The following is a 12,212-nucleotide window of genomic DNA, read 5'->3' as shown; positions in this document are numbered from 1 at the left end:
GGGGAAGACAGACAGCAGAAGAGAAGCAGCTGAGACAGAAGCCATAACATCCAGAGAGCTGAGAGAGAGAGAAGAGAGCTAGAACTGATGTCCTGCTTTGTTTGCTGGCAAATAAAGAAGATTTCTCCCTCATTCTGGTGTGTGCTGCTTGACTCCTGAAGTACCACAGATTCTGCTAACAATAGGGGTAATTCATGCATCCATTCCTGCAACAACACCACTCCTCAAAAAAACCATCACTTGACCCTACCTGTCCCTCCAACTACTGCCCCATTTCCCTCCTACCCTTCCTCTCCAAGTTACTTCTACGCGCCTTTCACAGCCGTTGCCTTGATTTTCTCTCCTCTCATGCCATCCTTGATCCGCTTCAATCCGGCTTTCGCCCCTTACACTCCACAGAAACGGCGCTATCTAAAGTCTGCAATGATCTCTTCCTTGCCAAATCCAAAGGCCACTATTCCATCCTCATCCTCCTTGACCTATCCGCCGCTTTTGACACTGTCAATCACAATTTACTTCTTGCCACACTGTCCTCATTTGGGTTCCAGGGCTCTGTCCTCTCCTGGTTCTCCTCTTATCTCTCCCACCGTACCTTCAGAGTACATTCTCATGGTTCTTCCTCCACCCCCATCCCGCTCTCTGTTGGAGTTCCTCAGGGATCTGTCCTTGGACCCCTTCTTTTCTCAATCTACACCTCTTCCCTGGGCTCCCTCATCTCATCCCATGGTTTCCAATATCATCTTTATGCTGACGACACCCAGCTTTATCTCTCCACACCTGACATCACTGCAGAAACCCAGGCCAAAGTATCGGCCTGCTTATCCGATATTGCTGCCTGGATGTCCAACCGCCACCTGAAACTGATCATGGCCAAGACCGAGCTTCTTGTCTTCCCACCCAAACCCACTTCTCCTCTCCTGCCACTCTCTATCTCAGTTGACAACACCCTCATCTTTCCCATCTCATCTGCCCGCAACCTCGGTGTCATCTTCGACTCCTCCCTTTCCTTCTCTGCGCACATCCAGCAGATAGCCAAGACCTGTCGCTTCTTCCTCTATAACATCAGCAAAATTCGCCCTTTCCTCTCTGAGCATACCACCCGAACTCTCATCCACTCTCTCATTACCTCTCGCCTTGATTACTGCAACCTACTCCTCACTGGCCTCCCACTTAACCATCTATCCCCTCTTCAGTCCGTTCAGAACTCTGCTGCACGTCTTATCTTCCGCCTGGCCCGATATACTCATATCACCCCTCTCCTCAAGTCACTTCACTGGCTTCTGGTCAGGTACAGCATACAGTTCAAGCTTCTCCTGCTCACCTACAAATGCACCCAATCTGCAGCCCCCCCCCCCCCACCTCTCTACCCTCATCTCCCCTTACATTCCTACCCGTAACCTCCGCTCTCAAGACAAATCACTCCTTTCAGTACCCTTCTCCACCACTGCCAACTCCAGGCTCCGCCCTTTCTACCTCGCCTCACCCCATACTTGGAATAAACTCACTGAGCCCATACGCCAGGCCCCCTCCCTGCCCATCTTCAAATCCTTGCTCAAAGCCCACCTCTTCATTGTCGCCTTCAGCACCTAACCACTATACCTCTATTCAGGAAATCTAGACTGCCCCAACTTGACATTTCGACCTTTAGATTGTAAGCTCCATTGAGCAGGGACTGTCCTTTTTTGTTAATTTGTACAGCGCTGAGTAACCCTAGTAGCGCTCTAGAAATGTTAAGTAGTAGTAGTAGTAAGTAGGATCTTGACAGTCTGACTTTGTTTCTTATTGGTAGATCAATAAGGTCTATCATGTATCCTGGGACAACTCCATATATGATTTTGTGGACTAAGGTGCAGTTAGCTTCAAAGAGCCAGTTTAAAAAAGGCCCCTTAGATTCAAAACTATATAAAGAGGAAAGGTCCCACTGAACTTTCTTTCTGAGAAGTTCTGAGAGAAGAGAACATTTCTCTGGTAAGTGAACACTATTTTGCTTTGTGCTTTGGGAACTTAAAGATTGTGGTTTAAAGGAGGAATTGTAGGTTAGTGACAGGCAAAATAAAAATATAAAAAAGCAAATTTTATCAACTAATCTCCATAGTCTTTTCCCCTTAGTTTTAAAAACTTTGTACCACAGCATTAACAGATGGACTGTAGCAGGCACGTCACCTAGATAGGATTTTAGATAGTGCTAGGGAAAAGCCGGCAGTCTTGGAACATGTGGGTACCAATGACATAGGAAAATGTGGGAGAGAGGTTCTGGAAGCCAAATTTAGGCTCTTAGCTCAAATCCAAAAATTCTAGGGTAGCATTTTCTGAAATGCTACCCATTCCACACGCAGGGCCCAAGAGACAGGCAGAGCTCCGGAGTCTCAATGCATGGATGAGACAATGGTGAAGGGAGGAGGGTTTTAGATTTGTTAGGAACTGGGCAACATTCTGGGGAAGGGGGAACCTATTCCGAAAGGATGGGCTCCACCTTAACCAGGGTGGGACCAGGCTGCTGGCATCGGCATTTAAAAAAGGAGATAGAGCAGCTTTAAAACTAGAAACAGGGGGAAGGCCGACAGTCGCTCAAAAGCGCATGGTTCAGGATAAGGTATTTTTCAAAGATATCACCAAAATTGGGAAGATAGGGTATCCTGATAGTGAGGTTGCAAAAGAGACCATAGTAGATCATGAGGGGCATAATCGAAAGGGACGTCCTCATTTCGATTTTGACATCCTCGCAAAATGACCCCATCCAGGGGCGGGGAAACCGGTATTATCGAAACAAGATGGACGTCCATCTTTCGTTTCGATAATACAGTCAGGGACACCCAAATCCAGAAATTTGGTCATCCTTAGAGATGGTCGTCTCTAGACTTAGTCGTTTCTGATTTTCGGCGATAATGGAAACCAAGGACGTCCATCTCAGAAACGACATGGGAGGATCCAGCATTTGTAGTGCACTGGTCCCCCTGACATGCCAGGACACCAACCGGGCACCCTAGGGGGCACTGCAGTGGACTTCATAAATTGCTCCCTGGAACATAGTTCCCTTACCTTGTGTGCTGAGCCCCCTAAAACCCACTACTCACAACTATACACCACTAACATAGTTCCCTTACCTTGTGTGCTGAGCCCCCCAAAACCCACTACTCACAACTATACACCACTACCATAGCCCTAAGGGGTGAAGGGGGGCACCTAGATGTGGGTACAGTGGATTTCCGGTGGGTTTTGGAGGGTGTAAGGAGGAGGCAGGTGATAGGAGAGCATTTTCTCCGGGAAACAGGAAAAAAGGTAAAAACTACCATTCCCAGCAGCCCTTAAAGGAAACATACACTAAAAGTCGGGACTACGATCCCCAGCAGGCTTTGCGGAAGCTCTATCCCAGAGTCCTGGATTCACGTAACCAACAGCCCCCAGAGGAGACTAAGGAGAAGTTCTGGGAGGGGAGTGGAAGTACCTCTAATCAGGGAGATGCAGTACAGGTGGAAAGAGGGTGGGGTAAGGAGCCCATGGAATGGCAAGGGGCAGAAGAACAGGAGGTTCAAGAGGGAGAAGGAGAGCCCATGGATATCGCAGGGTTTGCCAAAGCCAGAGGGAAAGAATTTAGCCAGAAGGTAATAGCCTGGTGCGGAGGCTGGGCTAGGAAGGGAAGGAAGTGGTTGCTCCAGAGCAGGAGTTGAAGGAGAAAGCATGTTTCCCATGGGGTCATAGTGGGTGGTTGTCAGGAGTAGTAGCTGACAGGTAAAGGGTGGGACCCAGCTACTTCCCTGGACCGGACAGTTGGGCAGAGAAGGGGAAGTAGGGAAAGGAACTGCAATGCTTGAACTGTGGGTTTTGAACTTCAATGCTTGAACTGTGGGTTTTGCCCTGTCTAACAAGCCCCTCCGGTGCTCAGGTATTATTGTGTGATTTCTGAAATCAGGTGGTTGTAATCGGGCCAGATTTCAGAACTCACTGTGAAACACCGGAGAAGTTGTAGACTCACTAACCTCGTCTTCCGTCTTCAAAAGGCGAAAGAGGAAAATTAATCTAATTCAGGATAAGAATGTTAAACTTCCCAGAATCCAGTGGCACCAGACACAAATTGCTGAATAATTTCTCATGCACTTTATTCAATATAACAAATAGTTTAAGACAGAATGCGCATTACAACAAAATTTTGATTAAGAAAAATTTACTCTATAAACTTTCAAAAACTACAATAGCATTAACTCAGGTTTTCTTTCTTTGCAGGTTAACCCAATATAACATCAAACTCTTATGCATCAGATAAGTATTTCTATATTTATTTCCCTTAAACTCTATTCCTAAATTAATATATTTAATTAAGTGTCAATTAATATGTTTAAATAGAACCAATGCAAGAATTTGATTCTTTCTGTGTATTTTTTTCTCTTTCTAGGATTCTCCCTTCACCGTTGGAACCCAGGATCTCAGGTAAGTATGTATATTTTAGTTAGTTTGCTTCTCAAGTCACTTAGCTGTATTCCAAGTAGCTTTTCTCTGAGGCTCAGAAGACTGTCTTGCGTTGGGGCCCAGCTGTATTCTCTGCACTCCGTCCAGACGTCTCTCTCTTCACCCTAAACCTTCCTTAACAACTAAAAGGGAAAGAAACCCTTTCTCCCTACTGGAACCTTCCTATAGAACTTCTAGGTGTTAATAGGTAAATACTTTGGCCATATATATTTTCAAAAATAAAATAAATTAAATATCCCTACTCTTCCGGACCTGTTCTATTTTTCCTTCCCTGCACTAGAGGAGCACTAGCGTCTTTCACCCATGCATCACTTTCCCACTTCAGTCAATCCACCCTAATCCCTATTAACCCCCAATCCAACCCCTTAAAGATTTAACTTTAATTTCTTATGGCACTCACCTTTCATACAATTCCCCCCTTTCATTACCAGCATTCAAACAATTTTTATTTTTTTCCTCAAATACACCTTTCAATCACTTTACGCACCTGTACCCTCTCTCAATACCCGACACATAGCAGAACACACCCTCTCTCCTCGGTGTCTTCAGCTCCTCTGACCAACTGTCCACAGCCCCGTTGCCTAAGCAACGGAACTGTGGCCAGAGTTCCGGAGACCCCTCAGCCAATCAGTTGTACTCCCCAAGGTTCCGTGTCTTCCCGCTGACCAACAGAACCTTGGGCAGCACAACTGAATCTCCATTTTATTTTATCTTTTTCCATAGGAAATAATGGAAAAAATATTTAAACCCAAATTCAAAAGTCCCAATTTACCCGAATTTCACCAAAATCACTCCCAAATACTAAACATTACCTCCTCTTTTAAACCCTGTTTTTAAAATTTAAATCTAATATTTTTTTTCACGTCCGCCCTAATGTTTCCCCACAAGTACCCCCTTAAAAATCCCAAAATTATTTTAAAAATACCCCAAAAATTCACTCATCTCCCCCTGAATCTACCCCGTTGAATTTAAAAATTTAACACGCAATTAACCCCTTAAAACCAGCATCCCTCCAAAAGACCCCCTAAAAAATTAAAAATCAAAAACATATCCGACAGAAAATTCAAGCAAAATTCCCCGAACCCAAATATGCAAAAAAAATTAAAATCCGACAAACCTCTGATTTTTAAAAAATAAAAAACCGCATTTACACAATTTAAAAATAAATAAATTAAAATTTTGGACCTCTTACCTTAATGCTGAATTTCCCCACACTCAACGCCTGTCACTGGTTCCAGTCTCCGACGTCCACAGCCAAAAACGGAATTAAAAATAAAAAAGCTCCTAAGCCGGCCCAAAATGTAGGCCCCGGCTTCAGCCTAAACGTGAAACGCGTGTCGCCGATTCGTGCATGAGGCGCGCTACCTCATGTACACGCCGGACGATCCCTCGACGTCTTCTCTGTCGGCGCTTGCTCCTCCCAGCGTTCCTCTTCCTGAACGGGCCCGAAATCCGGCCCGAATCTTCTCTCTCAGACCCGCGACCCCATGAAATTGGCCCAATCCGCGAAGGCGCCCAGAATCATCCCGCCGTCCCCGAAAACCGCCTACCATCAGGGAACCGCAGCACTGCTCCTCTTCCCCACTCGGAGCGCTCCTCCTGCTCCAGTTCACAATTTACAGGCCCGGGAACGTGCTCAATCGCAAGAACGTAAGACCTTTGAAGTCAGAATGACTGAATATTTTAACACCCAACAGAAAGGACTTAACAAGGATCTGGGGTTTCTAGCCCATTATAAACCATAAAGCTATATGTCTCTGTTGATCACCCTCCCCTCACCTATCCACACCCATCCTGTTAGAATATCAATGATATGCTTTGATGTCCCCATGCATACTTCCTACCCACCCCACTCCTCCCACCCTGTCAGACTGTCATAGTAATGCTTGAATGTTTTCACTTATATACACTGTCAGCTAGCACATTTGCTTATTTCCGATCTGAGGAAGAAGGGCAACCTTCGAAAGCTAATCAAGAAATGTATTAAGTTATGTCCAATAAAAAAGGTATCATCTTATTTTCTTTTCCATGTTTTATTTTGTTTGATTTCTATTGATAACCTTAAGAGTGGACTAACACGGCTACCACACTCCTTTATTTTTCCTCAAACCCCCTGTTACACTCTGCAATGCTTGAACTGCAAGGCTTTGGACGCCAATATTTTGAACTACAATGTTTTGGAACAGCAAGGTCTGGAACTGCAATGTTTATAGCTCCAATGTTTTTGGAACTGCAGTGTTTTTGGACTGAAATGTTTTTCAGCTGCAATGCTTTGAACTGTTTGTTTTTGGAACTGTTTGCTGAAACTGATGAGATTTTTGGCTATTTGTTTTGGAGCTGTTTTACTGGCACCGCTGAGAATTTTGAGTTGTTCGTTTTTGAACTACTTTATTGACACTGTGGGGATTCTTGATCTGTTTGCTTTGGAATCGCTTTGCTGAGCTACCTGAATTTAAAATTGTGCTCCGGTGGACTAAAAAGACTTGCCTTACCCTGTGGATTACTGTGTGCTCTTTATCAGAGGTGCGCTGAAAAATGGACCTGCGTGAGTCTAATACATGCATCTACACCAGCGCAGGCCATTTTTCGGTGCACCTTAGTAAAAGGACCCCTTAGAATTTCAAGATGATATTTTAATAATTTCTTTTCTAACTAGATTAATAAGTTAACTGTTTCTCACAGTCTCTTTTCATCCACCCTTAAAATTTGAGGCAGAATCCCATTTGACTCATAAAATATAATTTCTTTCACAACACTTTTTATTACTTTCACTCAATTTTAACCTATCTGAACTTTGTTATCCAAATTATTTTTATTTCCTGAAGCAACCACTCATTCAATACACACCCTCTTGTTTCAAATTTGTGGTTCCAACTGAACCTAAAGTTCCTCTGTCCCAGCATTCTGTCAGTATCAAGGCTCCTTTGCTGACTTGTGCAGCCAATCAGAGGCTCTCTTACAAACAACCCAAAGCACTGTTTCAAACCACATTTTTAAAATACATTAAAAAAACATATTTTAAAAGTTCAGTTTTGTTCTAAATACCATGAATTCAGGTTGGCTAAAGGGGAACATTGTTTTTATCCATAAATCTTCATGTTTTAATTTTACTATATGTTTTTATTTGACTCTGTACTATTCTCATTAATTGCAAGCCTCCACAGCATTTTTTACCACATACCTCCCTGTTTACTAAGCTGTGCTAGTGAATGGGCTGTGTTGGCATTAGTGCGTAACTTAGAGGGGCATAATCGAATGGGGGCGCCCATCTCTAAAGGCGCCCAGTAAAGGGGCGGGGCAACCCATATTATCGAAACAAGATGGGCGTCCATCTTTCAATAAGATGGTCATCCCCGATTGTCAGCGATAATGGAAACCGAGGACGCCCATCTCAGAAATGACCAAATCCAAGCCCTTTGGTCGTGGGAGGAGCAAGACACCAACCAGGCACCCTAGGGGGCACTGCAGTAGACTTCAGAAATTGCTCCCAGGTGCATAGCTCCCTTACCTTGTGTGCTGAGCCCCCCAACCCCCTCCCCCCCCAAAACACCCACTCCCCACAACTGTACACCACTACCATAGCCCTTAGGGGTGAAGGGGGGCACCTGCATGTGGGTACAGTGGGTTTGTGGTGGGTTTTGAAGGGCTCACATTTACCACCACAATGGTGGAGGGGGGGGGGGGGGGTTGGGCCTGGGTCCGCCTGCCTGAAGTGTACTGCACCTACTAAAACTGCTCCAGGGTCCTGCATACTGCTGTCATGGAACTGGATATGACATTTGAGGTTGGCATAGAGGCTGGAAAAAATATTGACAAAAATGTTTTTGAGGGTGGGAGGGGGTTAGTGACCACTGGGGGAGTAAGGGCAGGTCATCCCCAATTTCCTCCGGTGGTCATCTGGTCATTTAGGGCACATTTTTTTGGCTTGGTTGTAAGAAAAAAAAGGACCAGATAAAGTCGGCCAAGTGTTCGTCAGGGACACCCTTCTTTTTTCCATTATCGGTCGAGGATGCCCAAGTGTTAGGCACGCCCCACTCCCGCCTTCTGTACACTGCTGACATGCCCCCTTGAACTTTGGTCATCCCCGCGATGGAAAGCAGTTGAGAATGCCCAAAATCAGCTTTCGATTATGCTGATTTGGGCGACCTTAGGAGAAGGACGCCCATCTCCCGATTTGTGTCGAAAGATGGGCGCCCTTCTCCTTTAAAAATAAGCAGGTTAGTAAACAGGAAGTTAGTGAGCAGCCAGCACATCTCTGAGACCTTCAAACACTACTGTCATGGCTTAAAAAATACCCTAGACTCACAAAAACATTTATTTTATATTTTATATAAGGAGTCAGTCTCCATGTTGGTCTCCTTTAATGCAAGGCGCCTAAGTGGAAATCATGCCATTTTCAGCCCCTTTTGGTCCCAAATATAATTGGGGCTATAAACGCGGGCTTTCCTGCACAATCGTGGTTTATTACACGATTCACATTAAATTTTGCCCACCTATCCAGGACCCCTCCCCCCCCACCAAGGTCTTAGGCAGTCCAACTGGCACTTTAAAAACATTTTAAATCACCTGTCCGTGCTTTCTTTTATGCTCCTCGGAGCCTGGAGTTAATCGCCCCCCACCCCTGTTTACCACTACTACTACTATTTATCATTTCTATAGTGCTACTAGATGAACACAGGGCTGTACACTTGAACATGTAAAAGACAGTCCCTGCTAGACAGAGCTTACAATCTAATCAGGACAAATAAGGGATAAGGATTTCTTAAGGTGGGAATGATAAAACAGACATGGGTACTGAACAAGTGAATAGAGGTTAGGAGTTAAAGCAACCTCAAAAAGGTGGGTTTTTAGCCTAGATTTGAAGACAGCCAGAGATAAAGCTTGACGTACTGAATCAGGAAGTCTATTCCAAGCGTATGGTGCAGTAAGATAAAAGGAAAGGAGTCTGGGGCTGGCAGTGGAGGAGAAGTGTACAGATAACAGAGATTTACCCAATGAAAGGAGTTCCTGGGGAGGAGTGTAGGGAGAGAAGAGTGGAAAAGTACTGAGGAGCTGCAGAGTGAATGCACTTGTAAGTCAATAAGAGGAGTTTGAACTGTATGTGGAAACGGATAGGGAGCTAATGAAGTGACTTGAGGAGAGGGCTAATATAAGCATAATGACACTGACGGAATATAAGTCGTGCAGCAGAATTTTGAATAGATTGAAGGGGAGACAGATAGCTTAGTGGGAAACCTGTGCGAAGCAAGTTGCAGTAATCTAAGCGAGAGGTGATAAAAGTGTGGATAAGGGTTTTAATAGGAAAGGATGAATTTTCGTGATATTATAGAGAAAGAAACAACAGGTTTTAACAGTCTGTTGAGTATGTAGTGAAAAAGAGAGAGAGGAGTCAAAGATAACCCCAATGTTACGAGCTGATGAGACAGGGAGGATGAGAGTGTTATCCACAGAGATAAAAAATGGGGGGAGAGGAGAGGTGGGTTTAGGGGGGAAGATAAGAACCTCAGTCATGGCCATGTTTAGTTTCAGATCATAGGCGCCCGGTATAAGAGGCTTGGAGAGGCTAAGCCTCCCCTGCTGTGCTCTGAGGGGTTTAAATTGTTGATTTACCTCCATCCTCACAGCAGGAGCTGCAGTGAAAGCCCTCTAGCCTTGTGTAACCAGTTGTAGAAATTAGTTTATGGTTTGTTTACCTTACTGCTGGGAGAGCAAGGGGGGTTGGCTGGAGGTGTCCTGGGTTGCCAGGGAGATATTTAACGAGGATGACTTCCTGACCTGCACCGAGGACAGATAGCAGCAGAATTGGATACTGGGCCAGCATGATCAGAAAAAGTCACCAGACAACAAAGGTAGAAAAGATAATTTTATTTTCATTATAGTGTTTGGAATATGTCCACTTTGAGAATCAGGTGCTCAACATTAAAAGTTTATATTTATTTACTTATTTATGGCATTTTATCCCACATTAAACATGAATTAGGGTGTTTTGTGGCTCTACATGAGAATTGTGATGATATGATCCCTTGTTTCATATTGTTGACGGTCTGCATTTTCCATATGGGTGGTATATTGGTGTATTAGGTTCTGCCCAGTGTAATATTTATGGTACAGTAAGGATCTGAGCGTGTTTTTGCACAAAGTTGTGCATAGTGTTTTACAGTTGAGCGATTGTGCTTAGAATATGCTTTGAGCAACCACTTTATTCTTTGACATATGATACATATCTAATATCTAAATTTAATAAAAGGTATTAATTGTGACATTTTTATTTTTTTTTTCTGTGTGTTGTCAGACAATTATGGATTTAAGCCCCACCCCTGGCCCCACCCCTAACCCGGCCCCTTTAGCCTCCCCAAACAGTTGGGCCACTGACCGCCTAAGTTTCAGATGACAGTGAGACATCCAGGCAGCAATATCAGACAGGCAGGCTGATACTTGGGCCTGGGTTCCTGCTGAAATGTCTGGTGTGGAAAGGTAGATCTATGAGTCATCAGCATACAGGTGATACTGAAAACCATGGTATGAGATCAGAGCACCAACAGAAGAAATATAGATGAAGAAAAGGTCCCAAGACAGAGCCCTAAGGTTCACCAACTAATAGTGGGATAGGAGGATCCACCATAGTATACACTAAAGTGCAATGGGAAAGATAAGATGAAAACCAGGAAAGAAAAGAGCCCTGAAATCCAAGTGAGGACAGTGTATCAAGGAGTAGGCAGTGAGCAGCAGTGCTAAAAGCAACAGACAGATCGAGAAGGATGAGGATACTATAGAGATTTTTGGATCTGGCCAGGAACAGGTCATTGGAGACTTTAGCAAGGGCTGTTTCAGTTAAATGAAGAAGGCGAAAGCCAGACTGAAGTGGATCAAGAATAGCTTGAGAAGGAAGAACGTCAACACAACGGTGGTGAATAGCAGCCACTAATGTCATCATATTTCTGAATCATCGCACACGCGTGCAGATGGTAAGAGCTGGCAAGGCTGTGAACACAGCAAGGGCCTTGCCTGCTCTCTTTCTACAGGCTCCCCTTATCCTCTAGTAGCCAAGAAACATGGCGGCTGCACCAAAATCACAATTGGCATGATGAAACACCAGCACCACAGGAGTCACTTTAAAAGGTTCTTGGGGTCTGTCCCAAGCCCCGGGAGCACCCAGGTTATTAAAAAAAAAAATTAACCATACTGGTTATAATAAGTACTTCAGCCTCTCATTCAACTTCTATCTGGTGAAATAATAAACAACACTTTCAAATCCTCTTTGCCCTGGGACTCTCAGCACCCTGGACACCACTGACTAGGGAACTCTTCACCCCACACACTTTACATTCCATTACAAATATTCTTGGATTCTGCAAGTACCACAAAGTTCTATGTGAATAACCATACAAGAAGACCAGGCAGGACTATGGACAACAAGAAGGTAAAAGACAGGTTATCTCCAAACCCTCTCTATTGAATAACTCTGCTACATCATATAACTCCTCTCTTGGCCTTCCACACTGAGAAGTCAACTAGAAAATTCTGCACACCTAATGTATTGGCCAGGTTGCATTGACTACAGGAGTTGCAGTAATCCAATCACCGATACCCCCTGCATCCCAATCAGTTCTTCTAGTCCATTATATAGAAGCACGTATTGAAAGGCTACTTCAGTAACCGCAGGATCACAGGTAACAAAAAAGTTACTTCTACAGATACCAATTTTTTTGTCCACCTAATCAATCTTATCCTGTTAGGGCCCTGTTTAC

The 12,212-nt window shown here is 44.3% G+C and overlaps 1 protein-coding gene across 2 annotated transcripts in view; it reads right to left on the bottom strand.

The window, feature by feature from the left end:
- The window catches only part of SLC35D2 (solute carrier family 35 member D2), a 216,512-nt gene that overhangs the window by 121,772 nt on the left and 82,528 nt on the right, over nt 1-12,212 (bottom strand). The gene's annotated exons all lie outside the window — the stretch shown is intronic.

The sequence above is a fragment of the Microcaecilia unicolor genome, chromosome 2 (genome assembly GCF_901765095.1).
Source record: "Microcaecilia unicolor chromosome 2, aMicUni1.1, whole genome shotgun sequence".
Taxonomy (NCBI): domain Eukaryota; kingdom Metazoa; phylum Chordata; class Amphibia; order Gymnophiona; family Siphonopidae; genus Microcaecilia; species Microcaecilia unicolor.
The sequence above is the reverse complement of the archived record's forward strand: the minus strand, read 5'-3'. Positions and strand labels throughout refer to the sequence as shown.